General features: G+C 45.2%; 1 protein-coding gene across 1 annotated transcript in view; it reads right to left on the reverse strand.

Moving 5' to 3' along the window:
• Nucleotides 1-17,402, reverse strand: part of LOC121005801 (zinc finger protein 850-like) — a 1,060,224-nt gene that overhangs the window by 167,111 nt on the left and 875,711 nt on the right. The window lies entirely within an intron of this gene.

Consider the following 17,402-nt stretch of genomic DNA (forward strand, 5'->3'; position numbering starts at 1 on the left):
GAGGAGTCAGGCTCCAGGCTGTGCTGCAGGAGGAAGTAAAGGACCTGTGATGATGTCATGACCATGTGATCATGTGTGGGAGGAGTCAGACTCCAGGCTGTGCTGCAGGAGGAAGTAAAGGACCTGTGATGATGTCATGACCATGTGATCGTGTGTGGGAGGAGTCAGACTCCAGGCTGTGCTGCAGGAGGAAGTAAAGGACCTGTGATGATGTCATGACCATGTGATCATGTGTGGGAGGAGTCAGACTCCAGGCTGTGCTGCAGAAGGAAGTAAAGGACCTGTGATGATGTCATGACCATGTGATCATGTGTAGGAGGAGTCTTGGAAATCACATGACCAGGTTTATCTGCTCTGTGTATGTTCGTAATTCCAGTGTGTATGTAGCAGTGCTGTATGTGTGTGATGTTTATATGGATGAGCTGTATCCGTGTAAGAGCTGTATGTGTGTGATGTGTAAGTAGTTGGGCAGGGCTGTATTGTGTAATGGCTGTATAGCTGAGCTGTATGTGTGTGATGTGTAAGTAGATGGGCAGGACTGTATTGTGTAATGGCTGTATAGCTGAGCTGTATGTGTGTGATGTGTAAGTAGTTGGGCAGGACTGTATTGTGTAATGGCTGTATAGCTGAGCTGTATGTGTGGGATGTGTAAGTAGTTGGGCAGGGCTGTATTGTGTAATGGCTGTATAGCTGAGCTGTATGTGTGTGATGTGTAAGTAGTTGGGCTGTATTGTGTAATGGCTGTATAGCAGAGCTGTATGTGTGTGATGTGTAAGTAGTTGGGCAGGGCTGTATTGTGTAATGGCTGTATAGCTGAGCTGTATGTGTGTGATGTGTAAGTAGTTGGGCAGGGCTGTATTGTGTAATGACTGTATAGCTGAGCTGTGTGTGTGATGTGTAAGTAGTTGGGCAGGGCTGTATTGTGTAATGGCTGTATAGCTGAGCTGTATGTGTGATGTGTAAGTAGTTGGGCAGGGCTGTATTGTGTAATGGCTGTATAGCTGAGCTGTATGTGTGTGATGTGTAAGTAGTTGGGCAGGGCTGTATTGTGTAATGGCTGTATAGCTGAGCTGTATGTGATGTGTAAGTAGTTGGGCAGGGCTGTATTGTGTAATGGCTGTATAGCTGAGCTGTATGTGTGTGATGTGTATGTAGTTAGGCAGGGCTGTATTGTGTAATGGCTGTATAGCTGAGCTGTATGTGTGTGATGTGTAAGTAGTTGGGCAGGGCTGTATTGTGTAATGGCTGTATAGCTGAGCTGTATGTGTGTGATGTGTAAGTAGTTGGGCAGGGCTGTATTGTGTAATGGCTGTATAGCTGAGCTGTATGTGTGTGATGTGTAAGTAGTTGGGCAGGGCTGTATTGTGTAATGGCTGTATAGCTGAGCTGTATGTGTGATGTGTAAGTAGTTGGGCAGGGCTGTATTGTGTAATGTCTGTATAGCTGAGCTGTATGTGTGTGATGTGTAAGTAGTTGGGCAGGTCTGTATTGTGTAATGACTGTATAGCTGAGCTGTATGTGTGTGATGTGTAAGTAGTTGGGCAGGGCTGTATTGTGTAATGGCTGTATAGCTGAGCTGTATGTGTGTGATGTGTAAGTAGATGGGCAGGGCTGTATTGTGTAATGGCTGTATAGCTGAGCTGTATGTGTGTGATGTGTAAGTAGTTGGGCAGGGCTGTATTGTGTAATGGCTGTATAGCTGAGCTGTATGTGTGATGTGTAAGTAGTTGGGCAGGGCTGTATTGTGTAATGGCTGTATAGCTGAGCTGTATGTGTGTGATGTGTAAGTAGTTGGGCAGGGCTGTATTGTGTAATGGCTGTATAGCTGAGCTGTATGTGTGTGATGTGTAAGTAGTTGGGCAGGGCTGTATTGTGTAATGGCTGTATAGCTGAGCTGTATGTGTGTGATGTGTAAGTAGTTGGGCAGGGCTGTACTGTGTAATGGCTGTATAGCTGAGCTGTATGTGTGTGATGTGTAAGTAGTTGGGCAGGGCTGTACTGTATAATGGCTGTATAGCTGAGCTGTATGTGTGTGATGTGTAAGTAGTTGGGCAGGGCTGTATTGTGTAATGGCTGTATAGCTGAGCTGTATGTGTGTGATGTGTAAGTAGTTGGGCAGGGCTGTATTGTGTAATGGCTGTATAGCTGAGCTGTATGTGTGTGATGTGTAAGTAGTTGGGCAGGACTGTATTGTGTAATGGCTGTATAGCTGAGCTGTATGTGTGTGATGTGTAAGTAGTTGGGCAGGGCTGTATTGTGTAATGGCTGTATAGCTGAGCTGTATGTGTGTGATGTATAAGTAGTTGGGCAGGGCTGTATTGTGTAATGGCTGTATAGCTGAGCTGTATGTGTGTGATGTGTAAGTAGTTGGGCAGGGCTGTACTGTGTAATGGCTGTATAGCTGAGCTGTATGTGTGTGATGTGTAAGTAGTTGGGCAGGGCTGTACTGTATAATGGCTGTATAGCTGAGCTGTATGTGTGTGATGTGTAAGTAGTTGGGCAGGGCTGTATTGTGTAATGGCTGTATAGCTGAGCTGTATGTGTGTGATGTATAAGTAGTTGGGCAGGGCTGTATTGTGTAATGGCTGTATAGCTGAGCTGTATGTGTGTGATGTGTAAGTAGTTGGGCAGGGCTGTATTGTGTAATGGCTGTGTAGCTGAGCTGTGTGTGTGTGATGTGTAAGTAGTTGGGCAGGGCTGTATTGTGTAATGGCTGTATAGCTGAGCTGTATGTGTGTGATGTGTAAGTAGTTGGGCAGGGCTGTATTGTGTAATGGCTGTATAGCTAAGCTGTATGTGTGTGATGTGTAAGTAGTTGGGCAGGGCTGTATTGTGTAATGGCTGCATAGCTGAGCTGTATGTGTGTGATGTGTAAGTAGTTGGGCAGGGCTGTATTGTGTAATGGCTGTATAGCTGAGCTGTGTGTGATGTGTAAGTAGTTGGGCAGGGCTGTATTGTGTAATGGCTGTATAGCTGAGCTGTATGTGTGTGATGTGTAAGTAGTTGGGCAGGGCTGTATTGTGTAATGGCTGTATAGCTGAGCTGTATGTGTGTGATGTGTAAGTAGTTGGGCATGGCTGTATTGTGTAATGGCTGTATAGCTGAGCTGTATGTGTGTGATGTGTAAGTAGTGTGGCAGAGCTGTATTGTGTAATGGCTGTATAGCTGAGCTGTATGTGTGTGATGTGTAAGTAGTTGGGCTGTATTGTGTAATGGCTGTATAGCTGAGCTGTATGTGTGTGATGTGTAAGTAGTTGGGCAGGGCTGTATTGTGTAATGGCTGTATAGCTGAGCTGTATGTGTGTGATGTGTAAGTAGTTGGGCAGGACTGTATTGTGTAATGGCTGTATAGCTGAGCTGTATGTGTGTGATGTGTAAGTAGTTGGGCAGGGCTGTATTGTGTAATGGCTGTATAGCTGAGCTGTATGTGTGTGATGTGTAAGTAGTTGGGCAGGGCTGTATTGTGTAATGGCTGTATAGCTGAGCTGTATGTGTGTGATGTGTAAGTAGTTGGGCAGGGCTGTATTGTGTAATGGCTGTATAGCTGAGCTGTATGTGTGTGATGTGTAAGTAGTTGGGCAGGGCTGTATTGTGTAATGGCTGTGTAGCTGAGCTGTGTGTGTGTGATGTGTAAGTAGTTGGGCAGGGCTGTATTGTGCAATGGATGTATAGCTGAGCTGTATGTGTGTGATGTGTAAGTAGTTGGGCAGGGCTGTATTGTGTAATAGCTGTATAGCTGAGCTGTATGTGTGTGATGTATAAGTAGATGGGCAGGGCTGTATTGTGTAATGGCTGTATAGCTGAGCTGTATGTGTGTGATGTGTAAGTAGTTGGGCAGGGCTGTATTGTGTAATGGCTGTATAGCTAAGCTGTATGTGTGTGATGTGTAAGTAGTTGGGCAGGGCTGTATTGTGTAATGGCTGTATAGCTGAGCTGTATGTGTGTGATGTATAAGTAGTTGGGCAGGGCTGTATTGTGTAATGGCTGTATAGCTGAGCTGTATGTGTGTGATGTGTAAGTAGTTGGGCAGGGCTGTATTGTGTAATGGCTGTATAGCTGAGCTGTATGTGTGTGATGTGTAAGTAGTTGGGCAGGGCTGTATTGTGTAATGGCTGTATAGCTGAGCTGTATGTGTGTGATGTGTAAGTAGTTGGGCAGGGCTGTATTGTGTAATGGCTGTATAGCTGAGCTGTATGTGTGTGATGTGTAAGTAGTTGGGCAGGGCTGTATTGTGTAATGGCTGTATAGCTGAGCTGTATGTGTGTGATGTGTAAGTAGATGGGCAGGACTGTATTGTGTAATGGCTGTATAGCTGAGCTGTATGTGTGTGATGTGTAAGTAGTTGGGCAGGACTGTATTGTGTAATGGCTGTATAGCAGAGCTGTATGTGTGTGATGTGTAAGTAGTTGGGCAGGGCTGTATTGTGTAATGACTGTATAGCTGAGCTGTGTGTTTGATGTGTAAGTAGTTGGGCAGGGCTGTACTGTGTAATGGATGTATAGCTGAGCTGTATGTGTGATGTGTAAGTAGTTGGGCAGGGCTGTATTGTGTAATGGCTGTATAGCTGAGCTGTATGTGTGTGATGTGTAAGTAGTTGGGCAGGGCTGTATTGTGTAATGTCTGTATAGCTGAGCTGTATGTGTGTGATGTGTAAGTAGTTGGGCAGGGCTGTATTGTGTAATGTCTGTATAGCTGAGCTGTATGTGTGTGATGTGTAAGTAGTTGGGCAGGGCTGTATTGTGTAATGGCTGTATAGCTGAGCTGTATGTGTGTGATGTGTAAGTAGTTGGGCAGGGCTGTATTGTGTAATGACTGTATAGCTGAGCTGTATGTGTGTGATGTGTAAGTAGTTGGGCAGGGCTGTATTGTGTAATGGCTGTATAGCTGAGCTGTATGTGTGTGATGTATAAGTAGTTGGGCAGGGCTGTATTGTGTAATGGCTGTATAGCTGAGCTGTATGTGTGTGATGTGTAAGTAGATGGGCAGGGCTGTATTGTGTAATGGCTGTATAGCTGAGCTGTATGTGTGTGATGTGTAAGTAGTTGGGCAGGGCTGTACTGTATAATGGCTGTATAGCTGAGCTGTATGTGTGTGATGTGTAAGTAGTTGGGCAGGGCTGTATTGTGTAATGTCTGTATAGCTGAGCTGTATGTGTGTGATGTGTAAGTAGTTGGGCAGGGCTGTATTGTGTAATGGCTGTATAGCTGAGCTGTATGTGTGTGATGTGTAAGTAGTTGGGCAGGGCTGTATTGTGTAATGGCTGTATAGCTGAGCTGTATGTGTGTGTGATGTGTAAGTAGTAGGGCAGGGCTGTATTGTGTAATGACTGTATAGCTGAGCTGTATGTGTGTGATGTGTAAGTAGTAGGGCAGGGCTGTATTGTGTAATGGCTGTATAGCTGAGCTGTATGTGTGTGATGTGTAAGTAGTTGAGCAGGGCTGTATTGTGTAATGTCTGTATAGCTGAGCTGTATGTGTGTGATGTGTAAGTAGTGTGGCAGGGCTGTATTGTGTAATGGCTGTATAGATGAGCTGTATGTGTGTGATGTGTAAGTAGTTGGGCAGGGCTGTATTGTGTAATGACTGTATAGCTGAGCTGTATGTGTGTGATGTGTAAGTAGTTGGGCAGGACTGTATTGTGTAATGGCTGTATAGCTGAGCTGTATGTGTGTGATGTGTAAGTAGTTGGGCAGGGCTGTATTGTGTAATGTCTGTATAGCTGAGCTGTATGTGTGTGATGTGTAAGTAGTTGGGCAGGGCTGTACTGTGTAATGGCTGTATAGCTGAGCTGTATGTGTGTGATGTATAAGTAGTTGGGCAGGGCTGTATTGTGTAATGGCTGTATAGCTGAGCTGTATGTGTGTGATGTGTAAGTAGTTGGGCAGGGTTGTATTGTGTAATGGCTGTATAGCTGAGCTGTATGTGTGTGATGTGTAAGTAGTTGGGCAGGGCTGTACTGTATAATGGCTGTATAGCTGAGCTGTATGTGTGTGATGTGTAAGTAGTTGGGCAGGGCTGTATTGTGTAATGACTGTATAGCTGAGCTGTATGTGTGTGATGTGTAAGTAGTTGGGCAGGGCTGTATTGTGTAATGGCTGTATAGCTGAGCTGTATGTGTGTGATGTGTAAGTAGTTGGGCAGGGCTGTATTGTGTAATGGCTGTATAGCTGAGCTGTATGTGTGTGATGTGTAAGTAGTTGGGCAGGGCTGTATTGTGTAATGGCTGTATAGCTGGGCTGTATTGTGTAATGGCTGTATAGCTGAGCTGTATGTGTGTGATGTGTAAGTAGTTGGGCAGGGCTGTACTGTATAATGGCTGTATAGCTGAGCTGTATGTGTGTGATGTGTAAGTAGTTGGGCAGGGCTGTATTGTGTAATGGCTGTATAGCTGAGCTGTATGTGTGTGATGTGTAAGTAGTTGGGCAGGGCTGTATTGTGTAATGGCTGTATAGCTGAGCTGTATGTGTGTGATGTGTAAGTAGTTGGGCAGGGCTGTATTGTGTAATGGCTGTATAGCTGAGCTGTATGTGTGTGATGTGTAAGTAGTTGGGCTGTATTGTGTAATGGCTGTATAGCTGAGCTGTATGTGTGTGATGTGTAAGTAGTTGGGCAGGGCTGTATTGTGTAATGGCTGTATAGCTGAGCTGTATGTGTGTGATGTGTAAGTAGTTGGGCAGGACTGTATTGTGTAATGGCTGTATAGCTGAGCTGTATGTGTGTGATGTGTAAGTAGTTGGGCAGGGCTGTATTGTGTAATGGCTGTATAGCTGAGCTGTATGTGTGTGATGTGTAAGTAGTGTGGCAGAGCTGTATTGTGTAATGGCTGTATAGCTGAGCTGTATGTGTGTGATGTGTAAGTAGTTGGGCTGTATTGTGTAATGGCTGTATAGCTGAGCTGTATGTGTGTGATGTGTAAGTAGTTGGGCAGGGCTGTATTGTGTAATGGCTGTATAGCTGAGCTGTATGTGTGTGATGTGTAAGTAGTTGGGCAGGGCTGTATTGTGTAATGGCTGTATAGCTGAGCTGTATGTGTGTGATGTGTAAGTAGTTGGGCAGGGCTGTATTGTGTAATGGCTGTATAGCTGAGCTGTATGTGTGTGATGTATAAGTAGTTGGGCAGGGCTGTATTGTGTAATGGCTGTATAGCTGAGCTGTATGTGTGTGATGTGTAAGTAGTTGGGCAGGGCTGTATTGTGTAATGGCTGTATAGCTGAGCTGTATGTGTGTGATGTGTAAGTAGTTGGGCTGTATTCTGTAATGGCTGTATAGCTGAGCTGTATGTGTGTGATGTGTAAGTAGTTGGGCAGGTCTGTATTCTGTAATGGCTGTATAGCTGAGCTGTATGTGTGTGATGTGTAAGTAGTTGGGCAGGGCTGTATTGTGTAATGGCTGTATAGCTGAGCTGTATGTGTGTGATGTGTAAGTAGTTGGGCAGGGCTGTATTGTGTAATGGCTGTATAGCTGAGCTGTATGTGTGTGATGTGTAAGTAGTTGGGCAGGGCTGTATTGTGTAATGTCTGTATAGCTGAGCTGTATGTGTGTGATGTGTAAGTAGTTGGGCAGGACTGTATTGTGTAATGGCTGTATAGCAGAGCTGTATGTGTGTGATGTGTAAGTAGATGGGCAGGACTGTATTGTGTAATGGCTGTATAGCAGAGCTGTATGTGTGTGATGTGTAAGTAGTTGTGCAGGGCTGTATTGTGTAATGACTGTATAGCTGAGCTGTGTGTGTGATGTGTAAGTAGTTGGGCAGGGCTGTACTGTGTAATGGATGTATAGCTGAGCTGTATTTGTGATGTGTAAGTAGTTGGGCAGGGCTGTATTGTGTAATGGCTGTATAGCTGAGCTGTATGTGTGTGATGTGTAAGTAGTTGGGCAGGGCTGTATTGTGTAATGGCTGTATGTGTGTGATGTATAAGTAGTTGGGCAGGGCTGTATTGTGTAATGGCTGTATAGCTGAGCTGTATGTGTGTGATGTGTAAGTAGTTGGGCAGGGCTGTATTGTGTAATGGCTGTATAGCTGAGCTGTATGTGTGTGATGTGTAAGTAGATGGGCAGGGCTGTATTGTGTAATGGCTGTATAGCTGAGCTGTATGTGTGTGATGTGTAAGTAGTTGGGCAGGGCTGTACTGTATAATGGCTGTATAGCTGAGCTGTATGTGTGTGATGTGTAAGTAGTTGGGCAGGGCTGTATTGTGTAATGTCTGTATAGCTGAGCTGTATGTGTGTGATGTGTAAGTAGTTGGGCAGGGCTGTATTGTGTAATGGCTGTATAGCTGAGCTGTATGTGTGTGATGTGTAAGTAGTTGGGCAGGGCTGTATTGTGTAATAGCTGTATAGCTGAGCTGTATGTGTGTGATGTGTAAGTAGTTGGGCAGGGTTGTATTGTGTAATGGCTGTATAGCTGAGCTGTATGTGTGTGATGTGTAAGTAGTTGGGCAGGGCTGTATTGTGTAATGGCTGTATGTGTGTGATGTATAAGTAGTTGGGCAGGGCTGTATTGTGTAATGTCTGTATAGCTGAGCTGTATGTGTGTGATGTGTAAGTAGTTGGGCAGGGCTGTATTGTGTAATGGCTGTATAGCTGAGCTGTATGTGTGTGATGTGTAAGTAGTTGGGCAGGGCTGTATTGTGTAATGGCTGTATAGCTGAGCTGTATGTGTGTGATGTGTAAGTAGATGGGCAGGGCTGTATTGTGTAATGGCTGTATAGCTGAGCTGTATGTGTGTGATGTGTAAGTAGTTGGGCAGGGCTGTACTGTATAATGGCTGTATAGCTGAGCTGTATGTGTGTGATGTGTAAGTAGTTGGGCAGGGCTGTATTGTGTAATGTCTGTATAGCTGAGCTGTATGTGTGTGATGTGTAAGTAGTTGGGCAGGGCTGTATTGTGTAATGGCTGTATAGCTGAGCTGTATGTGTGTGATGTGTAAGTAGTTGGGCAGGGCTGTATTGTGTAATAGCTGTATAGCTGAGCTGTATGTGTGTGATGTGTAAGTAGTTGGGCAGGGTTGTATTGTGTAATGGCTGTATAGCTGAGCTGTATGTGTGTGATGTGTAAGTAGTTGGGCAGGGCTGTATTGTGTAATGGCTGTATAGCTGAGCTGTATGTGTGTGATGTGTAAGTAGTAGGGCAGGGCTGTATTGTGTAATGACTGTATAGCTGAGCTGTATGTGTGTGATGTGTAAGTAGTTGGGCAGGTCTGTATTGTGTAATGGCTGTATAGCTGAGCTGTATGTGTGTGATGTGTAAGTAGTAGGGCAGGGCTGTATTGTGTAATGACTGTATAGCTGAGCTGTATGTGTGTGATGTGTAAGTAGTTGGGCAGGACTGTATTGTGTAATGGCTGTATAGCTGAGCTGTATGTGTGTGATGTGTAAGTAGTTGGGCAGGGCTGTATTGTGTAATGACTGTATAGCTGAGCTGTATGTGTGTGATGTGTAAGTAGTTGGGCAGGGCTGTATTGTGTAATGGCTGTATAGCTGAGCTGTATGTGTGTGATGTGTAAGTAGTTGGGCAGGGCTGTATTGTGTAATGGCTGTATAGCTGAGCTGTATGTGTGTGATGTGTAAGTAGTTGGGCAGGGCTGTATTTTGTAATGGCTGTATAGCTGAGCTGTATGTGTGTGATGTGTAAGTAGTTGGGCAGGGCTGTATTGTGTAATGGCTGTATAGCTGAGCTGTATGTGTGTGATGTGTAAGCAGTTGGGCAGGGCTGTATTGTGTAATGGCTGTATAGCTGAGCTGTATGTGTGTGATGTGTAAGTAGTTGGGCAGGGCTGTACTGTATAATGGCTGTATAGCTGAGCTGTATGTGTGTGATGTGTAAGTAGTTGGGCAGGGCTGTATTGTGTAATGGCTGTATAGCTGAGCTGTATGTGTGTGATGTGTAAGTAGTTGGGCAGGGCTGTATTGTGTAATGGCTGTATAGCTGAGCTGTATGTGTGTGATGTGTAAGTAGTTGGGCAGGGCTGTATTGTGTAATGGCTGTATAGCTGAGCTGTATGTGTGTGATGTGTAAGTAGTTGGGCAGGGCTGTATTGTGTAATGGCTGTATAGCTGAGCTGTATGTGTGTGATGTGTAAGTAGTTGGGCAGGACTGTATTGTGTAATGGCTGTATAGCTGAGCTGTATGTGTGTGATGTGTAAGTAGTTGGGCAGGGCTGTATTGTGTAATGGCTGTATAGCTGAGCTGTATGTGTGTGATGTGTAAGTAGTTGGGCAGGGCTGTATTGTGTAATGGCTGTATAGCTGGGCTGTATGTGTGTGATGTGTAAGTAGTTGGGCAGGGCTGTATTGTGTAATGGCTGTATAGCTGAGCTGTATGTGTGTGATGTGTAAGTAGTTGGGCAGGGCTGTATGTGTGTAATGTCTGTATAGCTGAGCTGTATGTGTGTGATGTATAAGTAGATGGGCAGGGCTGTATTGTGTAATGGCTGTATAGCTGAGCTGTATGTGTGTGATGTGTAAGTAGTTGGGCAGGGCTGTATTGTGTAATGGCTGTATAGCTGAGCTGTATGTGTGTGATGTGTAAGTAGTTGGGCAGGGCTGTATTGTGTAATGGCTGTATAGCTGAGCTGTATGTGTGTGATGTGTAAGTAGTTGGGCAGGGCTGTATTGTGTAATGGCTGTATAGCTGGGCTGTATGTGTGTGATGTGTAAGTAGTTGGGCAGGACTGTATTGTGTAATGGCTGTATAGCTGGGCTGTATTGTGTAATGGCTGTATAGCTGAGCTGTATGTGTGTGATGTGTAAGTAGTTGGGCAGGGCTGTACTGTATAATGGCTGTATAGCTGAGCTGTATGTGTGTGATGTGTAAGTAGTTGGGCAGGGCTGTATTGTGTAATGGCTGTATAGCTGAGCTGTATGTGTGTGATGTGTAAGTAGTTGGGCAGGGCTGTATTGTGTAATGGCTGTATAGCTGAGCTGTATGTGTGTGATGTGTAAGTAGTTGGGCAGGACTGTATTGTGTAATGGCTGTATAGCTGGGCTGTATTGTGTAATGGCTGTATAGCTGAGCTGTATGTGTGTGATGTGTAAGTAGTTGGGCAGGGCTGTATTGTGTAATGGCTGTATAGCTGAGCTGTATGTGTGTGATGTGTAAGTAGTTGGGCAGGGCTGTATTGTGTAATGGCTGTATAGCTGGGCTGTATGTGTGTGATGTGTAAGTAGTTGGGCAGGACTGTATTGTGTAATGGCTGTATAGCTGGGCTGTATTGTGTAATGGCTGTATAGCTGAGCTGTATGTGTGTGATGTGTAAGTAGTGTGGCAGGGCTGTATTGTGTAATGGCTGTATAGCTGGGCTGTATGTGTGTGATGTGTAAGTAGTTGGGCAGGACTGTATTGTGTAATGGCTGTATAGATGAGCTGTATGTGTGTGATGTGTAAGTAGTTGGGCAGGGGTGTATTGTGTAAGGGCTGTATAGCTGAGCTGTATGTGTGTGATGTGTAAGTAGTTGGGCAGGGCTGTATGTGTGTAATGTCTGTATAGCTGAGCTGTATGTGTGTGATGTGTAAGTAGTTGGGCAGGACTGTATTGTGTAATGACTGTATAGCTGAGCTGTATGTGTGTGATGTGTAAGTAGTTGGGCAGGGCTGTATTGTGTAATGACTGTATAGCTGAGCTGTGTGTGTGTGATGTGTAAGTAGTTGGGCAGGGCTGTATTGTGTAATGGCTGTATAGCTGAGCTGTATGTGTGTGATGTGTAAGTAGTTGGGCAGGGCTGTATTGTGTAATGGCTGTATAGCTGAGCTGTATGTGTGTGATGTGTAAGTAGTTGGGCAGGGCTGTATTGTGTAATGGCTGTATAGCTGAGCTGTATGTGTGTGATGTGTAAGTAGTTGGGCAGGGCTGTATTGTGTAATGGCTGTATAGCTGAGCTGTATGTGTGTGATGTGTAAGTAGATGGGCAGGGCTGTATTGTGTAATGGCTGTATAGCTGAGCTGTATGTGTGTGATGTGTAAGTAGTTGGGCAGGGCTGTATTGTGTAATGGCTGTATAGCTGAGCTGTATGTGTGTGATGTGTAAGTAGTTGGGCAGGGCTGTATTGTGTAATGGCTGTATAGCTGAGCTGTATGTGTGTGATGTGTAAGTAGTTGGGCAGGGCTGTATTGTGTAATGACTGTATAGCTGAGCTGTATGTGTGTGATGTGTAAGTAGTTGGGCAGGGCTGTATTGTGTAATGACTGTATAGCTGAGCTGTATGTGTGTGATGTGTAAGTAGTTGGGCAGGACTGTATTGTGTAATGGCTGTATAGCTGAGCTGTATGTGTGTGATGTGTAAGTAGTTGGGCAGGGCTGTATTGTGTAATGACTGTATAGCTGAGCTGTATGTGTGTGATGTGTAAGTAGTTGGGCAGGGCTGTATTGTGTAATGACTGTATAGCTGAGCTGTATGTGTGTGATGTGTAAGTAGTTGGGCAGGACTGTATTGTGTAATGGCTGTATAGCTGAGCTGTATGTGTGTGATGTGTAAGTAGTTGGGCAGGGCTGTATTGTGTAATGGCTGTATAGCTGAGCTGTATGTGTGTGATGTGTAAGTAGTTGGGCAGGGCTGTATTGTGTAATGTCTGTATAGCTGAGCTGTATGTGTGTGTGATGTGTAAGTAGTTGGGCAGGGCTGTATTGTGTAATGGCTGTATAGCTGAGCTGTATGTGTGTGATGTGTAAGTAGTTGGGCAGGGCTGTATTGTGTAATGTTTATGTAGTTCAGCAATATGCGTACAATGTTTATGTAGTTGAGCTGTATGTGTGTAATGGCTGTATAGCTGAGCTGTATTTGCAAGCAAGCTGTGTAATATGCCTCTAGAGAGTTGTATGGGTGTGTGCAGCAGAGCTGTGTATGTGTAATGTTCAGTTACTACAGCTGAATCTTTGTCATGTCCATGTAGCAGAGCCGGCGATGTAATCTGCTGGTATCGGGGCTCTGTGTGTGCTCAGGAGATGTTTAGGGGTAACTCTATCGCCCGGATATTACCCCAATGTCAGACCCACCTCCAGGACCCGCAGCTGTCTCTAACCCAGAGCGTACCATGCAGGCCCGGCCGCCCTCCATTCATCTGATATGTGTGAGAGGGGCGAGAGCTTGTGGTGTTCTAGAAGAGAGCGGCTGCGCAGTGAGGGGAGATATAGTGGAGAGCGGTAGAGGAGTCACAGAGCGTTCGAGACGTCGATGTTCCTACGAGGGAGCTCTAGTGTATGGACTGGGGGGGGCACTGTATATTTCACTTAAAGGGGTTCTGCAGGGTTTATCTTACTGATCTGTCCTGTGGATAGATCATCAGCATCTGATCGGCGGGGGCGACACTCAGGACCCCCACCGATCAGCTGTTTGAGAAGGCAGCGGTTGGGGGCATCTACTGGGGGCCCTATATATTGGCATTATATACTGGCATACATTATGGGGGCACTATGGAGAGTTGTGGGAGAGAAGCACTATGGGGGCATCTACTGGGGGACATATAATGATATAGGGGCATTTTATACTGGCACACATTATGGGGGCACAATGGGGACTATACTTCAATTGGGGGCACTAAGAAAGTTTTTTTTTTCGTACTGGCACATAGTAGGGGGCATTGACACACATTATGGGGTGCACTATGGGGACATTGTCTCTACTAGAGGCACTAAGAGGAGGTAATTTTTATACTGCCACACAACAGGGCATTATTTGTACTGGCACAAATTACAAGGGGTACTTTTTTTTACTGGCACACATTATAAGGGGTACTTTGTTATTACTGGCACACATTATAAGGGGTACTTTTTGTACTGGCACATATTATAAGGGGTACTTTTTGTACTGGCACACATTATAAGGGGTACTTTTTGTACTGGCACACATTATAAGGGGTAATTTTTGTACTGGCACACATTATAAGGGGTACTTTTAGTAATGGCGCACATTATAAGGGGTTCTTTTTGTAGTGGCTCACATTATAAGGGGTACTTTTTGTACTAGTGCACATTATTAGGGGTAATTTTAGTACTAGCACACATTATAAGGGGGTACTTTTTGTACTGGCACACATTATAAGGGGGTACTTTTTGTACTGGCGCACATTATAAGGGGGTACTTCTTGTACTGGCACACATTATAAGTGGGTATTTTTGTACTGGCACACATTATAAGGGGTACTTTTTGTACTGGCACACATTATAAGGGGGTATTTTTGTACTGGCACACATTATAAGAGGGTACTTCTTGTACTGGCACACATTATAAGTGGGTATTTTTGTACTGACGCACATTATAAGAGGGTACTTCTTGTACTGGCACACATTATAAGTGGGTATTTTTGTACTGACGCACATTATAAGGGGGTACTTCTTGTACTGGCACACATTATAAGTGGGTATTTTTGTAGTGGCGCACATTATAAGGGGTACTTTTTGTACTGGCTCACATTATAAGGGGGTATTTTTGTACTGGCGCACATTATAAGGGGGTATTTTTGTACTGGCTCACATTATAAGGGGGTATTTTTGTACTGGCGCACATTATAAGGGGGTATTTTTGTACTGGCGCACATTATAAGGGGGTATTTTTGTACTGGCGCACATTATAAGGGGGTATTTTTGTACTGGCTCACATTATAAGGGGGTATTTTTGTACTGGCGCACATTATAAGGGGGTATTTTTGTACTGGCGCACATTATAAGGGGGTACTTTTAGTACTGACGCACATTATAAGGGGGTATTTTTGTACTGACGCACATTATAAGGGGGTATTTTTGTACTGGCACACATTATAAGGGGGTATTTTTGTACTGGCACACATTATAAGGGGGTATTTTTGTCCTGGCACACATTATAAGGGGGTATTTTTGTACTGGCTCTCATTGTAAGGGACATTTTTCTACTGTCACATATTATAAAGAGAATTATTACTGCCGGGAGCATTATGCGGAGCTTTATTACAACTGGGAGACTATGGGAAACATGAATACTAGGGATGAGCGAATGGACTTCGGATGAAATATCCGAAGTCGATTCACATAAAACTCTTTCAATGCTGTACGTACCACTTGGAACCGAATGCGAGTTCGGGAAATGTTTTTTTACAGCAGAAATCAATTTATGAAGTTATTACACGAAGTCTCGCGAGACTTTGCGAGGTACTAACTTTGGCTCATCAGAGCCAATACATTCTAAGGCCTCCTGCACACGACCGTTGTGTGCATCCGCGTCCGTGGTTCCGTTTTCCGTTTTTTTTTCGCGGACCCATTGACTTTCAATGGGTCAGTGGAAAGATCGGAAAATGCACCGTTTGGCAGCCGCATCCGTGATCCGTGTTTCCTGGCTGTGAAAAAAATAGGACCTGTCCTATTTTTTTCACTGTCAACGGTTCGCGGACCCATTCAAGTCAATGGGTCCCTGAAAAATCACGGATGCACACAAGATTGTCATCCGCGTCCGTGATCCGTGTCCGTTTTTTTCCTATCATTTCAATGGCAAACTTGACTTCGATTTTTTTTTTCGTTTTTCATGTCCGTGGACCCTCCAAAAATCAAGGCAGACCCACGGACAAAAAAAACGGTCACGGACCAACGGAACCCCGTTTTGCGGACCGTGAAAAAATACTGTCGTGTGCAGGAGGCCTAATACTGTACTATTCTAATAAATACTATGGGAGCATTATTATGTCTGGGGCACAATGGGGACATTGTTATTGTTGGGGGCACTAGTACTGTGGGGGGCACCCTGGCACAGTATCAGCTTACCAACATTATTTTGGGGACATTATGTTTACACCATTAGTGTCAGGGACACTATTTACTGGGCAAAGCTACTTTTTACAGCACTGTGTGCCAATAATTATTGGAGGGGGCACGATCTGTGTGGTACTCATGTTTTCAGGGGGTTTATCTGTTTCTGCAGTATAGTATTGGGGGGCACAGTATTTGCCTGTCTTCTGTGTTTTGGACCCACTCCTGCTTTTGGCCTCCAACTCATGATATAATCCTGATGCAAAATACTGACCGTGTGATAGAGGCCTTATGGAGGCTCAAACTTCAGGACCCGTTTTCTTTTTCGTTATTTTTCTGTTCTGACAGATCAGAAGAACGGAATCACAATAGTGGCCCCGGAAACAGAGTGGGAAGGTCAGGGGCAAAAGCATAAAGAGTCACAATAGTGGCCCCTGAACATGGGGGGGGGGGGGGGGCAACAGCTGTGGCAGATCACAGTAGGAGCAGATGGCAGTAGAGGCAGCAGGTGTGTGGCATCAGGCAGGTAGCAGCATCAGAATAGTGGCTGAAGCACGTGGCCTGGCTATGAGCTGAGCGCTGCGATTGGCCAGCGCTACAGCATAGGAGAAAGAGACGCCGGGAGGTTCCCCTGGGTGGAGCCTAACTACGAACATACCGGAGGCTATAACCGGAGAACGGAGCGGCGCCCGGGGATAACAGTAAGTGCAGTGGGGTCCCTGGGCGCCGCTCTACACGTCTGTATAGTCAGTTTAGATACTTTCTTCTGGTGAAAGGTCCTCTTTAGGTAGCTGCTAATGCTGCTGATATCCACTCCAGCAGTCAGGGCAGTGGAGCGTTAGCTCAGAGGGTCCTCCTAGTTAGACCTTTGTGAGGATGGACGATGGCGCACATAGATAGCAACCAACCAACTACAAAGAATGGCTCGACAGTAGTTGAGTTTTTCATCCCTCTCAGAAGGTGTAAAAAAGGGCCCCCATTTTGGACTGATAGTGAGGGTCTAACATTGTGGAGAGCCAGTAGTCATCCCTGTGCCGAATGGTGATAATGTGGCTTTCGCTACACAAGCAACTCAGCATGCATCTGGCCATTTGCGCAAGGGACTCGGAGGGACTTCCTGCCTCCATCTCTACTGCATACTGCCACGGTCTGTCGAGGTCATCTGCGTCGTCGCCCTCTAACTCCTCATGCTCCACACCTATTTCTGTATAGAATTCCTGGGACTTTATGTGTCACCACCAGTTCTGTGAGAAGGTCTGTTAGACGTTCTTCTCTACCTCTTGCATGACGTTCTTTGTTTTGGTTTCACTTTGTCATCTCCTTTCCTTCTCCCAGCTGTCACCTATTTACACTAATTGCCTCCCTTTATATTCCCTCCCATACTGCCTTACTTTGCGGTTTATACTTCTTCCTGGATGAGTTGTTCACTGCTGGAGGCTGCTACTACTGATTCCTCAGATAAGTCTTTTTCCTTTATTTGTGTTTCCTTGCTGGCTTGATTCTAGGTGACCCTGACTCCGTCCATATTAAGTGCAGGGAGCCGGTGGTCGTGTCCCCTCACTATTATAGGGTTTTCAGGTGTCAAACAGTATTAGGTACGTGGGCATGCAATCGTCTACCATAAAGACCTTTGCATGGACATAGCAGTCAGGGAGAGCTCTAGGGTTTTTTTTAGGACTCACCCATATGCTCC

The sequence above is a fragment of the Bufo bufo genome, chromosome 6 (genome assembly GCF_905171765.1).
Source record: "Bufo bufo chromosome 6, aBufBuf1.1, whole genome shotgun sequence".
Classification (NCBI taxonomy): Eukaryota; Metazoa; Chordata; class Amphibia; order Anura; family Bufonidae; genus Bufo; species Bufo bufo.